The sequence below is a fragment of the Trichechus manatus genome, unplaced genomic scaffold (genome assembly GCF_000243295.1).
Source record: "Trichechus manatus latirostris isolate Lorelei unplaced genomic scaffold, TriManLat1.0 scaffold00203, whole genome shotgun sequence".
NCBI classification, from domain to species: domain Eukaryota; kingdom Metazoa; phylum Chordata; class Mammalia; order Sirenia; family Trichechidae; genus Trichechus; species Trichechus manatus.
The window spans coordinates 95007-115765 of NW_004444139.1; the positions used below are offsets into that span (position 1 = coordinate 95007).

At 45.8% G+C, this 20759-nt stretch overlaps 1 protein-coding gene across 1 annotated transcript in view; it reads left to right on the forward strand.

Moving 5' to 3' along the window:
• Positions 1-20759, forward strand: part of RALB (RAS like proto-oncogene B) — a 69027-nt gene that overhangs the window by 300 nt on the left and 47968 nt on the right. The gene's annotated exons all lie outside the window — the stretch shown is intronic.

The window sequence follows — 20759 nt, forward strand, 5'->3', positions numbered from 1 at the left end:
GGCTCCCGGCACCGGGCTTGGCCGCGCGTCCCGTCCCGAAGCCGGAGGGAGGGCGACGCCCGGCCCCGCACGTCTCCGGAGGGTCCCCCGGAAACAGCCCCTGGGTGTCCCAGCCCGGCCCGAGGCTCGGGGGGCGGCGGCCCGGCCCCTCGCGTTTCGCCGGTCCTTCCCTTTTCCCCACAGATGGCCTCTGCTCCCATTTCCTGCCCTTTCGGGCCTCTGGCCGGAGGACGGGCCACTTCCTCAGTGCCTGAGTGGCCGCGGTGGGCTGAGCAAGAGCTGTGAAGGGTTGCAGAAAACTTCCCATTACCTTAGGAACTTGTGCGGAAGTGAAGCTGTGCTCCCAAGGCGCTGTTGTCTTGCAGATGAGCGAGAAGTTGTTGCTCTGCCCCCACCCACCCTGTCATTCCTCCTTGGGGCCAGCCCCTATGCACTGTGGTTTCTTACGGGAAGCACCATGGACTTGAACGCCTTGCTCTTGTCCTCTTAGACGTCCAGAAGGTTATCTGGCCGGTTCAGAACGGCTGGGCGCAGGGGAGCTGCCTCAGACTGCTTGTGTGAGCAGTTGTTCTCTTCGTGCTCGTATTCAGGTGCATATTAGAGACGTTGAGCTTCAGTGTTACATCAGGTGAGGCTTCTGGGGAGAAGCTCTCGTGTCTCCTGGACTAATTTAGGATTGCCAGTAAGAAGAGACTTGACTGTACATTTGAGTTATCTGATTTGACCCCCCCAGCCCCATCCCTTGTAGGGCTCCCAGTGAACTTTTTGCTTTGTCTTAGTTTCTTAACCTCATTTCTTTTCGTTAAGGCTCTGGGATGGATAGTGGGCACCACTTATCAGAGAGGAGAGTGTATCTTTTAGCTGGGTAAATGACTGGTCTTCTAAGCTGAGCAGGGAGAGATTCTTGGATGTCAAAGCTTGGAACAAGTTAAGTTCTCAGAAATGGGGTGATCACGAAAGTTACCACTGAATATATTGGGTAGAGCAGGAGAGTTGTGTTTGAAGACCTAGGTTCGGGTAGAGCGGGAGAGTTGTGTTCGAAGACCTAGGTTTGGGTAGAGCGGGAGAGTTGGGTTTGAGGACCTAGGTTTGGGTACAGTGGGAGAGTTGGGTTTGAAGACCTAGGTTTGGGTAGAGCAGGAGAATTGGGTTTGAAGACCTAGGTTTGGGTAGAGCAGGAGATTTGGGTTTGAAGAACTAGGTTTGGGTAGAGCAGGAGAGTTGGGTTCGAAGAACAAGGTTTGCGTAGAGCAGGAAAGTTGGGTTTGAAGACCTAGGTTTGATGCTTGTCTCTGAAATTTTACTAGTAGTGGGATCTGGAGTTTGGTTTTTCACCTCTCTGAATGCCAGATCCTGCAACTATTAAAAAAACTAAAAAAAAAAAAAAAAGAAAAAGATAACAGCTCTACACTCACTTAAGTGTTAAAGTCAAATGGAACAAGGACTGTTTAAGGTGTTGTTTGTGGCAGCAGGGGTTGGGACAGGGGTAGGGGTGGGAAGAAGGCTGTGAGTGGGGCGTCTTTGGCCAGACTACATGTCCCCTGTGTGTGGGTTTAGTCAGTATAACAACCTAGGACTACAGGGATGGACGGGATCTCGGTGAACTCTTCTAAGGTTTCTAGCGTAACTTGTCTTAAGATGATATACAGGAGTTCCACTTTCATTGGCTCTCGTTACTTCTGTACAGACAGCCCCTGCTGTTAGGCGTACAAGACACTGGGATTTCTTTTTTAAATGAATCTGTGTTGCTGCTGAAAAGTTTGAATGTTAGATCAAAGACAGAAAGTAACCAGAGAAATGGAGCTCTTCCCTAAACACGTGGGGTGAGGGGAGAGCAAGAGGGGGAAAACTGTGAGCATCAGCTATCTTCTTGGCACAGACCCTGTGATCTAACCAGTGTTCCGTTCATCGCCCTTCATGCAGCTCTGGCTCATGGCAGCCTCACTAACGGAACGTTGCCCAGTCCTGCGCCATCTTCATGATTGTTGGTACGTTTGAGTTCATTGCTGGGGCTGTCGTGTCAATCCATCTCACTGAAAGTTTCCCTCGTTTGCACTGACCCTCTATCCAGCGTAATGGCCCTTTCTAGTGATTGATCTTTTTTGATGATGTGTCCAAAGTAAGTGAGTCAAAGTCTCACTATCATGACTGCTAAGGGTCTGATCGAATCTGCTGCAAGAGACTAAAGTGTTGAAAAGCAAAGATGTCACCTTGAGGACTAAGGTGCACCTGACCCAAGCTATGGTATTTTCAGTCACCTCATATGCATGCAAAAGTTGAACAATGAATAAGGAAGACCAAAGAAAAATTGATGCCTTTGAAGTATGGTGTTGGCGAAGAATATTGAACATACCATGGACTGCCAGAAGAATGAGCAAATCTGTCTTGAAAGAAGTACAGCCAGAATGCTCTTTACAAGCGAGAATAGCGAGACTTCATCTCACGTAGTTTGGACATGTTATCAGGAGGGACCGGTCCCTGGAGAAGGACATCCTGCTTGGTAAAGTAGGGAGTCCTCAAAAAAGAGGAAGACCCTCAACGAGATGGATTGGCACAGTGGCTGCAACAGTGGGCTCAAGCATAACAAGCGTTGTGAGGATGGCGCAGGACCTGGTGGGGTTTCATACTTTCGTACATAGGGTTGCTATGAGTTAGAACCAACTCGACAGCATTTAACAACGACAGTCAATACCAGATAAATATTAGTCCTTGAGGATTTAGCCATTAGCTGTCTCCTTTAGCTCCTCCGTTATTTTGGTAATTAGGAGTATAAATATGGGTGTACACATGCACATATCTTAGATGTTCCACAGAGTAGAGAGGGCAGTTGGTAACGAGGTGTGTGAGCTTGACATGGGCAAGAGTGGAAAGAAAGATGAGGAGAATGAGGAAGCTCAGTGTCAAAGAGGGAAGATGTATGTGGTTAGTGCAACAAGTGTGAAATGCCAGCCAGGCCTCCATTTCAAGTTCATGTAACCTTTTAAAAATAATTTATCTGCGTGTTCTCTGTTATGATTATAAACGAATCTCTTTTGGGAGTTGTTGTGTTTTTGTTTTTATTTGGAATCTAAATGTGGAAAAAGATTCTGTTACAGTTGCTAATATATTGTTTTTGTCTATGCTTTGTGGGCAATTTATGTTCAGTGTATTTTAGGCTCACTAGATTGGGAATTGACATAAAAAAAAAACAACCCATTGGCGTTGAGTTGATTCTGACTCATGGCAATCCTATAGGACAGAGTAGAACTGCCACGTACGGTTTCCAGACAGCAGCTGGTGGATTCTAACTGCTGACCTTTAAGTTAGCAGCCGAGCTCTTAACCACTGAGCCACCAGAGCTCTGGGAATTGACATAGCAAGTATTAAGTTAGGCCTTATCCAGATTAGAATATTCTAACCTATGTAATTTTACTTGATATATGTCATGAGTTGAAGGAAATATGGTAGTTAGGTACTGTGTGGCTGGCTACCTCTAAAGTTTGTTTGCTACGTGGATGAATTTTCTACTGCTGTGGAACAAATTAACCCAAAGTTAGCAGTGTAAAGCAATAGATATTTATTATCTAACACAGTTTCTGAAGTCCAGGAATCTGGGAACAGTTTGGCTGGGTGCTTCGGGCTCAGGATCTCTCCGGGGGCGCAGTTATCCAAAGGCTTCATTGGGACTGGAGGGGCTGCCTTCAAGACGGCTAACTCACATGGCTGTTGGTTGGAGGTCTCAGGTCTTTACCACGTGGTCCTTGCCATGTAGCTGTTCACAACACCGGCAGCTAACTTTCTCCACAAAGCCAGCCATCTGAGAGAGACAGGATGAGCAAGATGGAAGCTGCAGGTCTCTTTTATAACTTCATCTCGGAAGTGACACACTTCTTCGAGGACGCAGAACCCACTGTTACAGTGTGGGAGAAGATCATGGGAGGGGGAGATTGGAGGCCATCAGCTTTCTTGGAGACTAGCTACAACAACTTATTTTAAAAAATGTTTCTTAAGGTTTAGACCAGACATTACTGGAAAAATCTTTTTTTCAGGTGCTTGCTAAAAAGTATGTGGTACTGGTGGAGGTGAAAATACAGCTGGAGTTTTTACTATTCTAGAAATTTTTAATATTATATTGGAAACTTGGTTCTTTCTTTTGGTTCTTCATTGTCAGATGCTAGGGTTAATTAGCCAAATATGCAGTAGCTTTGGAAATTAAAATCCTGCTGGTCCCTAAACCAAATGGAACAGCTAAGGTTTTTTTTTAACCCTAAAACGGGTTGGTAAAAATTATTGCCAAGATGACTTCCTTGATAAACAGCTGAAAACTAGTCGTTAATCATCTGTGTATTCTGAAAAAATTTAAGAGAAGCTAAACCCTGGCCCCACGCTCCCAGTTCTCTTTTGAAGCCTTCATACATTTTAATTATCCACTTGGGTAAAAGAAGAGCTTCATTCTGTTAGACTCGAGGAAATCTTTCTGAGGTGTCTGTGGGTGGACAGCAGAGTTTAGGACGAGGTGGTCTGACTCCTGAGCCTGAAGTCTGGCCTTGCCACTTGACCTTGGGAGAGTTATGTGACCCCTCTGAGCCTTAGCTTCAGCATCTGTAGAAGGAGGGGTTTTTGGCTCCACGATCTCTAAGTTTCCTTTCATCTCTAAAAAGTCTGTGATTCTAATATTTTCGTATAACAAATATCCTTTGAATCAAGCATCTTTATAACAAAAGACGTAATAAATCATGTTAATTTACAAGAAGATGAACTCCTCTGAATTATCTTTGTTTGTCTCGACCCGGTTGAACGTTGTTAGTTGCCATTAGGCAGAGTTGAAGAGTCAGCAGTGTTTACGTTTCCTCCGCTTCCTGTTTTACCTCTCTTCCCATCCTGTGCCCTAATTTCTGAGCTAGTATCTTTTCTTTATCCTTTGACTCCTGTCAGCCCCCGCCCCCCATAAAAACAGGAAGGGATCGGTGGCCAGAATATTAGCTGATCCGGTCATTGTTAGTGGACTGTTGCTGTGGACTCAGTTCTGACTCATGACTACTCCAAATGCGCAGAGCAGAACGACACTCCATGTGGTTTTCAAGACTGTGACCTTTCAGAAGCTGCTTGCCAGGCCCTACTTCCGAGGCACCTCTGGGTTTGAAGTGCCCACCTTCTGGTTTGTAGCCCAGTGCTTTACCATTTGTGACACCTAGGGAGCCCTGATCCTATTATGAGTCAATATGGTACCTCAGCTAATACTTACATATCTATTATATGCTCGTTCAATAAGTCCTGCCATATTTTAACCTCCTTAATAGTTCTGTAAGGAGCCTGGGTGGCACAAGCTGTTTGTGACCGGCCACCATCCTAAAGGTTGGCGGTTCGAACCTACCCAGTGGCTCTGCAGAAGAAAGGCTTGATGAACTGCTTGCGTAAAGCTTCTAGCCGAGAAAACCCTGTGGAGCAGTTCTACTCTGTAACACGTGGGGTCGCCATGAGTTGGGGGCTCACTTGACAGCAGCTAATAGCAATCGTTCTGAAATGCACCCCCTTTGTCCATGCCCACGGCCATCCCCCTAGGCTAGCTACCATTGCCTCTGGCCTGCCCTGCTGCGTCTTCATATCCGGGATGATCTTTCCAACACGCAAGTCTAATTATGTCATCTCTCTGCTTAAAACTGTTCCGTGGCTTTCCAGTGCTCTCAGGAGAAAGTCTAAAATCCCCAAACTTGGCCCACTGGGGTTTTTTTTTTTTTTTTTTTTAAATAAGATTGTGTTTCCAGTGAAGGTTTACCCAGCAGTTTAGGTTCCCAGTCAAGAATTTTTACACAGATTGTTCAGTGACACTGGTTATATTCGTCACAATGCGTGAATATTCTCATTATTTCCATTCTGGTTGTTCCATTCCTACTGGGTCTTGAATGATCTAAGCTTTACATACCTCTCTAGTCTCATCTTGCCCCAGGCCCCACCTCTTTCTGTCTGCAGCACATAGCCACGAAGGTCCTTCACCAGTTTGATGACTATGCCTTGCTTCCTGCTGCCTCCGGTCTTCAGAATGTAATCCGGGAAGAAGGAAGAGCATGTGAAAGGGACCTAGGTAGGAAAGAACTCGGCGTGTTCAGGGAAGTGGAAGAAGGCAGAGCTGGTCGGGGAAAGGTCTGTCCCGGGTTCTCTAGGCCACAGTGAATAGAGGGTTTGGATTTTATTCCTGGGGAGCCACTACCGAGCTGTAAGCACGTGTTCGTTTCCATTTTTAGAACATTCACTGTGGAGAGGGCCTAGAATGGCAAAGGGGAGGTCACTTCAGAAGCTACAGCTGAGGTTCAGTGGGTAGTGACTGGGGCTAGGGCTGTGGCGCAGGAGATGGAAGAAGTGAATGGATTGGAAATGTATTTTGGAGATGGAATCAGAATTGATCATGAACTGAGTTGCGGTTGAGGCAAGGGGAATCAAAGCTGATTCTCAGGTTTCTGGCTTCAGTAATGACTTGAATACTGCAAGCGGCTTTAATAACTAATAGGTGAGGAATAGTGGAGAAGGAGCAGATTATGGGGGGAAGAACCAAGAATTGTGTTTTGGGAATGTTAAGTTTGAGATTCCTGCAGGATACTCAAGCGGGGAGAGATGGCAGTTAGGCTGAGCAGTGTGAGTCTGGGCATCAGGCGAAGGGCTTGGACTGCATTTTAGAAGTTTGGGAGCTGCATATAAAGCCACCGGAATGGACGAGTTTGTCCAGGGAGGCAACATAGAGATCAGAAGGGCTAAGACCCAGCTTGGAGGATTACCAGGTAAAGGAGAAGGACTTGGCAAAAGGCAGAGAGAGAGAGCCACCGGACGGCAGGGCTTTGGAGTCCATTCATTCAGGTTCACATCCCTGCTGAGAATTTGCGTTTCTGATAAGTTCCCTACTGAGAATTTGCATTTCCACCCCAGATATACTGAATCAGAATCTCCATTTTAACAAGATCCCCAGGTGATTCTTACGTATAACTTCCTGGGAATTTGTTAGAAACGCAAGTTACTAAGAACGGTGGGAGAATGTGGTGTCTCTGATGCTGAGAAGGAAAGCATCAAGGAGGGAGATGCCGAGACGGAGCTTGGAGTTGGCCTCCTAGGGGCTGTCCCCTTTCCATGCAAAGTTTGTCACAGTTGCTGCATGTTCATTTAAAAAGGGATGGGGGAAGAGAAAGAGAAAAGTTTTTATTGGAGTTTGTAACATGGAGTTTGTTGGTGACCTTGACAAGACCAGTTTCCGTGAAGTTCTGCTGGGGAGGAAGCTGGATCGTGGTGGATGTCATAAGTGAAGCAGCGGGAGAAGGAAGCACAGGGCCTTGCTGCTCACAACGGGGTCTGTGGACCTGGAGTGAGTCAGTAATGCAGAATCTTGGGGCCCACACCAAACCTGCTGAACCAGAATATGCATTTTAGCAAGATCTCCAGGCAATTTATGCCTACATTGAAGTTTGGGAGGTACTGGTATAGATAACCAGGGCTGTAGAGGAATTGTACCATTAACTAGAAGGACATGGGGGATTGGGGGTGGGGGCTGTGTGTGTATTCAGGATGACGTTTAAGTAGAAAGTGGCCGTCTGCTGTTGGGGATGATCCTGTAGAGAGGAAAAGCGGACCAGGAGGTCCTCAAGTAATAGCAACGTTGTGCTTGATGGTTTCAGTTCTCTCTGGGAACAAAGATACTGCCTGTTGAGATGAACATAGGGAGGGTGGAGAGGAGAAGCAGTGAGATTTCTGGGAAGTGTGGAGTGAATGCCCATTCCAGCTTCGTGAAGTTCAGGAAGGCTGGCTACGTGATTTTTTTTTCTCTCTCCAGCAGCGTTTGTTTGCCAGGTGTGGGCTCTGATAGTAGAATGGTGAGCGGGACAGAGGAGAAGGCAGCAGGGAGGTGTGGGTATTCCAAAAAGGCTTATATAATGTCAGGCTGGGGAATCTAAACTGGTTAAGGGCAAAAGTGGAGCCCGGTGAGGGGATTGATAGGCAGAGGGAAAGTGCTTGGGCCAATGCTCCCAGGTGTCAAGAAGCCCGAGAACTGTGGCAATGAGGGTATTTGAGGAGGTGAGCTAGAACGATGGGAGGTGGAGGTTGGGGGGTTAAAGAACATACTGTTTCTGGTGATGATGAAGTCAGGGTTTGACCATGACAGTGTCAAGTGGAATGAAGGGAAAGAAAGGTCTTTGGAGAGAAGGCCAAGGGATGGAGAGGTCAGGCTATTGGATGGGTCATCTATATGGACATAGAAGCCACTGAGGAGGAGGATGAGAGTTGGGGTAGAAAGGAAATCTGTGAACCAGAAGCAGATGTTTTCAGTAAATGAGGGAGGTGGTCAGGAGGTCCGTAGATGATAGCAACAAGATGGAATGCACAAGCCTCAAAGGAGGGGATGATTGGGCTAGGGGAAATAGTGAATTGGATGTGACAGTGGGGAATCAGGAAGAACCTTATCCTTTCTGGCCCTGAGGCATATGGCATGAGAGGGACTACAGCATCTGCTTAGGATGCGGTGTCCCCAGGGTACACCTGGGTCTCAGGCAAAGCCGCGAGGTAGGGGAACATTCTTAGGAGAGGTGGAGGGCCTTGAAGAGTTTGTGGATGTTCCCAAGGGCGTGGGGAGGAGGGGTGTTAGTCATTTCAGGGATGGATACTGTTGTCTAGGGGTGAGAGTACTATAGGGTCCCTGTAGGGTTGCTGTGGAGTCACTATGAGTCGGAATTGTCTCAACGGCAATGGGTTTTTTTAATTAAAAAAGCAGTTAAGTGCTTACTCGATGCCAGGTATTGTGCTAGGTGTTTTCTTAATTTAATCTTCATAATAACCGCAAGGATAGCGATATCCTGGCTAGTTTACAAATCAGGCTGAGGCTGAGAAATGCTAAGCAGTTTATCCGCGGCCATTGGTTTCCCGATGGCAGACGCCAGACTTCTCAGCCGGTGGTTTTCTCCTGTCCCAGCCTGTAGCTGGTATAGAACTGCTTTTTTGGTGTACATTCCCCACTCCAGGTGTTTGTCTCAGAACTTGTGTTCTCTGCTCCCTTTGCATTTCTCCCCCTTTGATGAGCTTCCCGACCCGTAGGGCTGTGTCCTTGAGATAGCATCGTTCTTGAGGGTCTTCCTCACCCACCCCAGTCCACTAGGGGGGCAGCAGCACAGTGTAGCTCAGAGTGTGGACTCTACGCTGGACTTCTGGGGTCCCACTCCCAGCCTTGCCATTTACTAGCCAAGTGACCGTGGGCACACTGTACAGGCTCTGTGTGCATGCCTGCGGTATACCAGAAGGTGCTGCAGAAGTAGAAATAGTAGTGCAGGTAGCCCCCAACTTACCGTGGGGTTCTGATCCGATGACTCCATCGTACATCCGTTCTGACGTGAGTGGAATGCCTCATTTTTAAAAAATTTTATTTACTTTTCATGATTATTGCCATTTTTTCCCAGTATCTCTCTATATCCAATCTTTATTTTTCTCTGAGGGTTGAAATATTACGTATAAACTTACAGATCTATTTTAATACACATATACATACATAAAAATACACAAATCATAAACATTCACTCTGACGATGAAGAGTTGGACCACGCTGGCATTTTGCCAGTTGCAGTAATCACTCCACTTGTGGAAGGTTCTGGATCATCGGGATTATCCCTGGGAACGGGGGTGGAGTTTCTCGTCAGAAAACTAGTGAGAGTTGTCTGTGGCGTCCCTTTCTTTTTTTCTTCAGATATTTCGTGGTAACATCTCACTGCTTCCTGAATCTGCCTGTGGACTTTTGGCAAAGTGATCAGCGTTTTGGGTCTGTGTTTTCAAATAACTGAAACCCCTGATTTAGTTTAGAAAACTATATCTATAGGCAGTGTTTTGAAAGAAAATCAAAATTGAACATCTGCGAGTGAACATCTGAGAATAATAACATCAGCAAATTGTGCCCCGCAACACTGTATGTAGTACATGTTACTAATGATAAGATGTAGAAGAAAAAGGACCGTGGTGAGTGCGGTTCGTCGTCCGTAACTCAAACACATCGGAAATTGGGGACTGCCTGTAGTAGATCTCTCAGCAGGATTTTATTTAGGTGAGTAATTCAGAATAGTGCCATGAACACTGGTTTCAAATTTGACCTTTAGCTATTGAGACATGAAATAGCACTAATGTCTCTGAGGCAGTAAAGCACACCTGCTGCCTTTGTTGGCGGAAGGAACTTCTGAGTGCAGCTGTATTATAGTAGTAGGCCTCTCAAAGACCAGACTTACTGGTCTGACAGAGACTGGAAAAACCCCAAGAATATGGCTCCCGGACACCCTTTTAACTCAGTACTGAAGATCACCCTTCAGGCCCATAAAACAAAACAAGACTAAAAGGGGCACACCAGCCCATGGGCAAGGATGAGAAGGTAGGAGGGGACAGGAAAGCTGGTAATGGGGAACCCAAGGTCGAGAAGGGGGGGAGAGTGTTGACATGTCATGGGGTTGGCAACTAATGCCACAAAACAATATGTGTATTAATTGTTTAATGAGAAACTAATTTGCTCTGTAAACTGTCATTTAAAGTACAGTAAAAAAAAAAAAAAAAAAAGAAAAGGAATGATGGGATATCACCATTTCACATACCCTTAATGAGATCTTGGAGCCCTGGTGGTGCAGTGGTTAAGAGCTCGTCCGCTAACCAAAAGGTCAGCAGTTAGAATCCACCAGCTGCTCCTTGGAAACCGTATGGGGCAGTTCTGCTCTGTCCTGTAGGGTCGCTAGGAGTCGGAATCGACTCGACAGCAACGGGTTTGGAATGAGATCTTGGATCTAGGTAATGATCATTAATAGCTGTTAATGTTACAAAGAAGAGAGACATGAATGTCCTGTGCCTCCTGCCAGAAGTACACACCACCACCTATGAGATTTTCTTACCGAAAAATTGAACCGGAATCTGATGAAGCCTCTATGTCTAACGACTGGTTTACAGAAAATAAAAGGAGACAGAGGAATTTGTGAATCGTCACCAGAGAGGAGCAATCATCCTGAATATGGGAAGTTTCTACAGGACAAAAATCTGTTTCTTCAACAAAAAAAAGGGGGCAGGGGGAAGAAGAGGAGAAATCCGTAGATGAAAATAGATAAAGAGACATAGCCACCAAGTGTAAACAAAAATGAGTAGGCCTTTTTTTGCCATTTGTTGGCTGCTGTTGAGTGGGTCTCCAGCTCATGGTAGCCCATGCATAGTGGGATGAAATGCGGCTGGGACCGTTGTGACCTGTAGGGTTTTTATTGGCTGATGTTTGGAAGTAGATCGCCAGGCCTTTCTTCTAGACCTCTCTAAAAACCAAACCAAACCCGTTGGTTCTACACACTGAGGAAGGAGAGAACATTATCAATAATCAACAAAGTTTTAAGGGAACTAAAATCTGAAAAGAATAAAATCAATATATGGGTACTTTGCCTATAATATATATTGAGCATCTATAACTATCACACTGTGAGAAAAAACCCAAACCGGGGTTTCCAAGGAGCGGCTGGTGGATTTGAACTACCAACCTTTTGGTTAGGAGCCAAGCTCTTAACCACTGTGCCGCCAGGGCCCCCAGACCTCTCTAAGGGTAGCAAAGTCCCCAGATTCCGTGGAGTGGCTGGTGGGGGAGGGGGTTGTGTTGGTGGGAAAGACTTTATTTCGGAAATCACTGTACATTTAAAAAAATCAGAGCTTGCCAATTACTTCTCTCCATTTCCTGTTGCTTTATAGTTCAGAAAAATCATCAGATAAATTAACAGTTCAAAGCTCACTACTTGCCCTCTTGAGGCTTCACGACCCAGATGGAGCAGTTTGGTTTTTTTCTGCAGCATTTACTGCGCATATACTAAGTACTGAGCACGTGGGCAAATGAAGATGAACAGACAGCTTCAGTGTAGGAAGAGGCAGACCTCATCTGGGGTGGAAATTGCTGGTTTACGTAAGTGTACCAGTGGGCAGTGTTGACAGGTACGTGGGCCCACTTAGACTAGGGGCCAGCTGTCCTGGGGGATCTGGGAAGATGGTGGAGGAAATGCTTAAGCTGAGTTAAGCTGAGTGTTAAGTGGCAGGTGATCCCTCATTAGGGCAAAGGGTAATCCTGGCAGAAGTAGTACTTGGGTGCAGAGGTACAAACACCTTGCCTCAGAGCCTTCTGTTTTTTATTTTAGTTAATTTATTATTACTGTTTTTTGGAGGAGGGGGGCAGATAAAGAGACATTCACTAAGGAACAGAAATAACTAAAACAAATTTCTTAGGCGCAGAGGAGCGCTGGTTTGAGTTTTGCAGATCTAATTTCAGGCAAAAACCAGCAAACATCTGGAAAGGAACTCAGATCACTGAACTCAGCGTCCGTCCTTTCATAGATATGGAGTCTGAGTCATGTATGCAAAAGAATGTAAAATATCCTCTTCCCTGGGACTCATGCCAGTAGCAGCTGGACGAGGGACCAGGAAAAGGAGTTTCCTTCTTTAAGTTAATGTGTACAGGAAAAGCTGAATGCCCAGAAAGACAGCTGTGAGAACTGTGAGGATTTGAGTTGTTTCTGGCCAGGACTGTCACTGCTGGGATGTGCCATTTAATGAAAAGCAGTGAGAAAATACAGATTTACCAAATGTAGAGGTCCAGGCTGAGATGTTTGGTTATTAACAAAGGCTCGGTAGCAACCGTGGTGACTTGGTGTCTGCCTAGAGGTTGTGAACTAACCTCTAAAGCTGCTCTGGCGGTTGAAGTGTGGCACCTTGAGCTGAGGTGCTAAGTCTTTTTTTTCTAATTGTGGTAAAAATATACATAACCAAACACCTGCCAACTCACAGTTTCTACCATTCTCCCTATCCTTTTTGAAATCATTCCACCACCATTAACATAAACCCAGTGCCCCCTAGACAACAGCTCACCGTCCCCCCCTTCTTCCACCTCTGGTAATCACTCATAATCTTTGGTTTCCATATATTTGCTTATTTCACATAAATGAGGTCATGCAGTATTTGGCCTGTTGTTACCCAAAGCAGGTCCTGCCCCTTGGGACTTCCCGTCGGTAAAGACAGTCGGTAAAGACACAGCAGCGAGGTGAGGAGGGAGGAAGAGCATTTACTGCAAGCGAGAAGGCCAGGAGCCAGGAGTCAGGAGTTCCCCTGGACTAGGAGGTGTGTACTCAGATCAAGCTCCCTGAACAAGTGGATGCAGAACCTTTTACCGTCCTTCACAAGGAAGGACATACTAACATGGACTCCGTAGGTTATCATGGCGAGGAGGCAGTAAGACAAATGGCTTTTTTCCCCTTAGTATGTACAGAAAATGGCAGATAAGCTGGGCGGAGACTTTGGGACACTTTGAGACTGGTAAACTGGGTTTGACTGGTTTAAGGCAGGAACTGAGCCACACGCAGCGTTCAGGGTCTTTGCGGACAAGGGACAGGAGGGGGCAGGTTCTGTTTGATAATGGCCGTATCCGTATTCGTTGCCATCGAGTCCATTCCAAGGAGCGGCTGGTGGATTCGAACTGCCAGCTTTCTGGTAGCTTGCTGTAGCTCTTAACCACTTCGACACAAGGGCTCCATGATAATGGCTGAGCGACTGCTAATTGAGCCACATGCAGTGCTGTCTGTCCCTTAAGGTTCTGATGATAAGGGGCAGGAGGGGGACCTCTTGCTTGGTGATGGCTGAGCGGCTGCTGGCTACTCTGCCTGTCACTTTTGCAGCTGATTTGTTTCGCTCAGCATGATGTTCCCAGGTTCACCCCCGCTGTGGCGTGTATCAGGACTCCATTTCTCTTTGTGGCTGAGTAATATCCCATCGTACATATATGCCACATTTCGTTTCTCCACTCGTCTGTTGGTGGACAGTGGGATTGTTTCTACTTTTTGGTTATTGTGAGAAGTGCTGCGGTGAACTTTGTGTAAAAGCCACCTGAATTTTATTGCCGTCACTTAGTCATTCAACAAGTCCAGCCCACCGTGTACCGGGTCCTGTGCTCCTTCATGAGAATACAAAGAAGATGTGGTCAGATAGAAACATCACTGCCAATTGGAAAACAATCGAATTATAAGATTTCTCTGAAATCCTTATTTAAATCAATGGGGGGAATGATGAAATTTTTATTAAAATTAGGTTACTTTAATTTTTAAAGAATATTTATAACTGTAGGAACTTTATTATATTGAAATATCCAACTACCAAGACTACAGTTTTTTTTTTTTATTCTGAGACTTAATAAAGTAACTTTATGATTTGATAATCTCTGTTTTAAGGGCCCATGTCATAACTACTAACAGTAACTTTAATAATGACTTCAAATAAATCCTCAAATAACAATCTTTAAGAGATTCACATTCTGTAGTGACAAATCCTCAAGGCTTTAAAAAATGTGAATTAATGTTAACCATTTGCTAAACTTTGTTTCTTAAATAAGGAAATGGTGGCTGAAACTATTTCAGCTCTTGACTGTAAGTAATGGAAATAAAGATATGGATGAATCCAAGTGCTACATTTCACACTGTATACTAAAAAAAGGAAAACAAAACTCATTGCTATCAGATTGATTCTGACTCATAGCGACTCTGTGTTACAGGGTAGAGCTGCTCCGTAGGCTTTTCTTGGCTGTAATCTTTACAGAAGCAGATCTCCAGGGCTTTCTTCCACAGCACTTCTGGGGCGGGGTGGGGGGGAGGTTAAACTGCTAACCTTTAGGTTAGTAGTCAAATGCAAACTGATTGCATCACTCAGGGAGCTGTGTTACATACATACGTGTATGTGTACACATATACATACACACACATATAGCATGTATACCAAAAAAAAAAAAAACCACTGCTGTCGAGTCAATTCCGACTCATAGTGATCCTGTAGGACAGAGTAGAACTGCCCCTGCCCCATAGGGCTTCTGTCTTAGTCATCTAGTGCTGCTATAACAGGAATACCACAAGTGGATGGCTTTAACAAAGAGAAATTTATTTCTTCACAGTAAAGTAGGCTGAAAGTCCAAATTCAGGGCATCAGCTCCAGGGGAAGGCGTTCCCTCTCTGTCTCTCTGTCTCTGTCTCTCTGTCTCTCTCTCTCTCTCTGTCTCGGCCTTCTCATCAATCGTCATCAATCTTCCCCTGAACTAGGAGCTTCTCCGTGCAGGGACCCCAGGTCCAAAGGACACGTTCTGCTCCTGGCACTGCTTTCTTGGTGGTATGAGGTCCCCCGTCTCTCTGCTTGCTTCTCTCTTTCATTTCTCAAGAGATTGCCTCAAGACACAATCCAGCCTTGCAGATTGAGTCCTGCCTCACTAACACAACTGCCGCCCATCCTCCCTCATTAACATCATAGAGGCAGGATTTACAACATACATGAAAACCACACAATACTGGGAATCGTGGCCCAGCCGAGTTGATACACACATTTTTTGGGGGACATCATTCAATCCATGACCGCTTCCAAGGCTGTAAATCTTTACGGAAGCCGACTGCCACATCTTTCTCCCACAGAGCGGCTGCTAGGTTCAAACCTCTGACCTTTCAGTTAGCAGCTGAGCACTTAACCCCTGTGCCATCAGTGATCCAGTACAGCATATGTAGTATATATAAAAGTAGAGGGCCAGCGAAAAAGAGGAAGCCCCTCAGTGAGATGGCCTGACACAGTGGCAGCAACAATGGGCTCAAGCAGAACAAGGACTGTGAGCGGGGCGCAGGACCGCCAGTGGGGTCCCTGTGAATCAGAACTGACTCCGTGGCACCTAACAACAACAGCAACATTGTAGTTTGGGTAAAATCCACGTTATTTAGGCTGCGGCATGATTTATATCGATATTATGTCCCTGGGTGGTGCAGACGGGTTTATTGGGAAATAGTCCGTCAGTGAACAATGCAGGGCCCACCAAGTGCTGGGTGCAGAGGACACAAGAGGGACAAAGGCAGGCCTGATGCCTGCCCTCATGTAGTGGAAGAAATAAACAAAAAGCAATTAGATAGAAAGAGGAAGGAATTGCAAGTGGCAGTCAGTGCGGTGAAAGGAGCAAAGGGCTGAGATGGAGGGTGACGGCGAGCGAGCGCCCTGTCGGGCCGTGATAGTCCGGGAAGTTCTCTCGGAAGATGTGTCTCTTAAGTCGACACCCACAGGGGAAGGAACTGTGTGTGTGACCAGTGACTGTGGACAGGCTTAGGGTTGGGAGGGGTAATAGCGTGGCAGGAAGAGTGGTGGGGTGATGAGAGAGAAATGTTGGGTTCTGGAGACATCGTTTGAGCCCCTGAAGCAAGCTTTATTCCTGGACGTTTCAGCTCTGTGAACTGATACATAACTTTTTCATTTAAGAAAACCCCGTTGCTGTCGAGTCGATTCTGACTCGTGGCGACCCTACGGGACAGAGTAGAACTTCCCCATAGAGTTTCCAAGGAGCAGCTGGTGGATTCAAACTGCAGACCTTTTGGTTAGCAGCCATAGCCCTTAACCACTGTGCCACCAGGGTTTCCTTTTCCATTTAAGCTGCTTTGAATTGGAGTTCCTTTCAGTGCAGACCAGACTCCTAAGTATAGGACGTGGTAGGTGGGGTATTTGAATTCCCTGGAGCTCCCTTCAGCAGAAGTTGCTGCGTCGAGTGTTCGTGCTTTATTCATTCAGAATGAAGTAGTTTTGTGTTGTTACGTCTTCTCCGTACGCCTGCCTGGGTCTCATTCCTTAGACTTGAATTGTATGTACATTGTCAAAGCCACATGTACCGTAAGTCAGAATTCTCTTGGTTGGAAGAGATAGAAATGTGAAACGTAAGGTAAACGAGGTTAGACAGCAGGGGGGACTGCTTTATTGGGAGGATACCGGTGTATGTCATGGATTCAAAGGAGACATGAAAAGATCAAACCGCGAGAAGGGGTCCGAGGCTGCAGCGGGGACTCAGGAGCCGCTGGAACCAGCGACCGGAAAGCTGTCAGGACGTCTCTGTTTTTCTGTCCGTGTCTGGCTCTCGGATGTAGGCCATCTTTCACCACTTGGCAAAAAACACAGCTGTCAGTATGTAAAAACCAGTGGCCTGCACGCATGCTTTGTTTGCTTACACAGTGCTTGTAAGAATTGAATTAGTTACTAATATTTAAAAGAGGGAGATTTCACATAAAAATGCAAATTCCTGGTGTCTCTTAAGAAGTCAGATGGTCCGACATTCCTGACTGGAAGCAGTCAGGTGGTGCTGAGGGGTTGCTGTCCCATCTGGAAGGGGCGTACCCTGTCTGCGAGGCCACAGCCGCTCTGTGGCCCTCTTCTTCCGGCCCGCGCCATGCAGGACCTGTCTGGCTTCTCCCAGCTTTAGCCATGCTGGACCCAGCCCTCGGTCTCCACCCAACAAGCTTAGGGACAAGACTCATCGCCCTAGCTTGGGTCCAGGGCCCTCCTCTGGAGCAGTGGGTTTCACCCAGGGGATGGGGGCCACGTGCTGACCTGGCACGTCTTCCCTTGCCCCACCCTCGCCTCATCTCCCGGAGTAACCGTGAGGCTCGGGGATGGAAGCGGTTCCTGGAAAAGGGATGCGAGGCAGGCAGCACCTTACAGTACATATTTGGGATCATTTGCAAATTAGTTAGTAAAGCCTTCTTTTTTTTTAAACTCATTTTTACCACCAGCTGTACGTTTGCCGAAAGGGTCTGTTCTCGGCGTGAATGTGGAATGGCTGTCACTCTCCGCGGTCATCTGCTCGTGTTTGGGAGGAGAGTTGACAGGACTTCAGAGAAGCTGTAGTGATTTATGGCAAGAAATAGTAATGGAAGTACAGCCGATCCTCCGTATCAGCAGATTCTGTGTTTGCGAATTCACCAACTCTCTAAAGTTTGTTTTTAACCCCCAAATCAATAGCTCATGGAGCTTTCCCGGTCATTTGCAGAACTCAGAGTGGCAAAAAATGGGAGTCCCTCGATGCACGCGTTCCCAGCTAAGACGGAAAAGGGCTACGCGCTGCCTTCTTGTTTCAGCTCTTACACTGGGAACAGGTGTTCTGTTTGCTGTCTATTTAGTGCCACCTTTTTCGCATTTTTGGGCTTTTCGTTGGTGAGTTTGCTGTTTACAATGGCTCCCAAGCACAGTGCTGAAGTGCTGTCTAGTGTTCCTGAGTGCGAGAAGGCTGTGATGTGCCTGGTTGAGAAAACACGTGTTCATTCAGGCCTGATTTCCAGTCCCGTTGGCTGTGAATCCAATGTTGGTGAATCGACACTGCGTGTAACATCAGGTGTCTAAACAGAAACACACACCCAACAAGGCAGTGTATTGGCTGGTTATGAAGACGTTGTGACCAGAGGCTCGCAGGAATGTAACGCTGTGTTTTGCTAAGAGCAGTGGTTCTGTATTTGCTCATTCAGTGCTCATGGCGAGTGGATAGAACAAGGCTGTTGTGAATAATGAGACGTGACTTTATGTCCTTGTTCTTTACGGGGCCAATATCAGGATGGTTTGACCACACTACATCTGGACATCTAGAATCTTGCCACAAATAGTGTACTCCACCATATAATATGGAAGATTTGGAGTGTTTAAGGAAATCTTCAAAAAATTTTCTTGAATTGATTTTCCAGGTTTTGTTGAGAGAAGATGGAGCAATTTGTACTGTTTTTCTTAATGTAAAGAATGGTAACTGGCCCATCCTCAAGAAACTAAAGTGATACTTCAGCCCTGTGAGTGTATCCATGAAAAAGAAATATTTCAGTTGGAAGTTGTAACATGGCTTATGTGTTTGTTTTTAGGGATGACCTAAGCTAGAATTGCAGAAAGTTGCTACAGATACACTCACAATCCTCCAAACCTGATTTAGTGAAAAATAAGATTTAGGTATTGATAGAATTGTATTCAAAAAACAAAAACCTGTCTCCTGGTTTCTCCAGTTTCTATCCAGCTCTAAATTGTGAAAATCCAATAATACACTTTACAGTCAGAATCCCCCCGCCCTTTTTTTCTTCTTTAAATTTATTTTATGACCTGATGTGAGCGTATTGTTTTAAGTCTTTATTCTTTTGTTCTATCTTTTGTAAGTTTCTAAGTGTTCTGAAGATAATCTGTTAAATTTTTTTTCTTATTTTCCATTTCTGAAGACTTTAAAGCTGTCTAGGAAGTATGTGGAAATGACTGTACCTGAGTTTGAAGTACTGAAGATAAGTAAAGCATCATTATGATGATGAAGAAGTTCGCTCTGTTAGAAGATAGATATGAAGAGGAAAAGCATTACTTGATGACCTGTAAGAAAAGATCGAGACCTTCTTAGGGATGGTGTCAGGGAGTAGAGTGCTGGTGTTTCAGTTTCTGCATCCAGCTACCCAGCCTGGATTATGTACCAATCAGATGGTGAAAAGTGAATCCATTTTCCTAAGATAGCAAGATGACCCGCAAAGACAGAGGTGGTAGCGTAGTGTTGACTCTAAGGAATTCCCTTCTAAAGTTAGGCTCGTGGATCCATCCAGATTAGTATCTGCTTCTTACAGAATTGAGGTTAGAAAATGGCTCCAACCTTAGTTAATTCAGTTCACGTTTAACTGTGTTTTCTGTGATAGATAATGGGTGAAACAGTAGTTAGCAAAATATGGAATCTGCTTTCAAAGAGCTTAAAGTCTAATGCAATGGTTTTCTATCTGGGAGTGGATCAGAATCATCTGGGCAGCCCAAGGAAACAGGTCCCAGGGCCCCAGGCTCCACTCTGGGGCAGTGGCACTCAGGCACCTGTATTTTTGTCTTCATTATTTTTTGTAACTTTGGTTTTCTTTAACATTTTATTGAGGTTTGGGTGAAAGTTTACAGAGCAAATTATTTCCCATTTAACAATTTATACGTATTTTGTCTCGTGACATTAGTTGCAGTCCCCTCAATGTGACCGCACTCTGTCCCCTTCCTCCCTGGGTTCCCTGTTTCCATTCGCCCATCTTTCCTGCCCCTTCCTGCCTTCTGAACTTTGTTTTGGGACAAATGCTGCCCTTTTGGTCTAGTCTGGTTGATTGTTCTGAGGAGCACGTTCCTCACGGTGTTATTGTTCACTTTCTACGCCTGTCTCTCGTTTGGCTAAAGGTGATCAATCTCCAGGAGTGGGTTCAGTTCAGGTTTGAAGGATGTGTAAGAGCAGTAGTCTTGGGGGTTCCACCAGTCTCTATCAGGCCAGTAAGTCTGTCTTTTTTATGAATTTGAATTTCGTTCTACATTTTTCTCCCACCCTGTCCAGGACGTTCTATTGTGATCTCGATCAGAGTGGAAGGTGGTGGTAGCCAGGCACCGTCTAATTCTTCTGGTCTCAGGCTAGTGGAGTATATGGTTTGTGTGGTCCATTAGTCCTTTGGACTAACTGTTTCCTTGAGTCTTTTTTATTTTCTTCACTCTTCTTTGCTCTGGATGGGAAGAGACCAATAGTTGTGTCTTTGATGGCCGCTTGCAAGCTTTTAAGAACAAAGTAGGATATAGGACATTGTCTTTATGGGCTATGTAATGCCGATTGACCTAGATGTCCCCTGAGACTGGTCCTAAGCCCTCAAGCCCAGTGACCGAGCCCTTCAAGGTGTTTGGTGTGGCTGAGAAGTTTTCATAACTTTGGCCCCTGTGTGCTCTACCATATACATGGATATCTTGCAGCACATACAGATACATATGTAGAAATACCCTCTGCCAGTGGCCCCTGGACACCCTTATAACTCAGTAATAAAGTCACTTCTGAGGTTCACCCTTCAGCCAAAGATTAGACAGGCCCATAAAACAAAACGACTAAATGGGCACAGTGGCCCAGGGGCAAGGACGAGAAAGAACAGGAGGGGACAGGAAAGATGGTAATGGGGAACCCAAGGTCGAGAAGGAGAAAGTGTTGA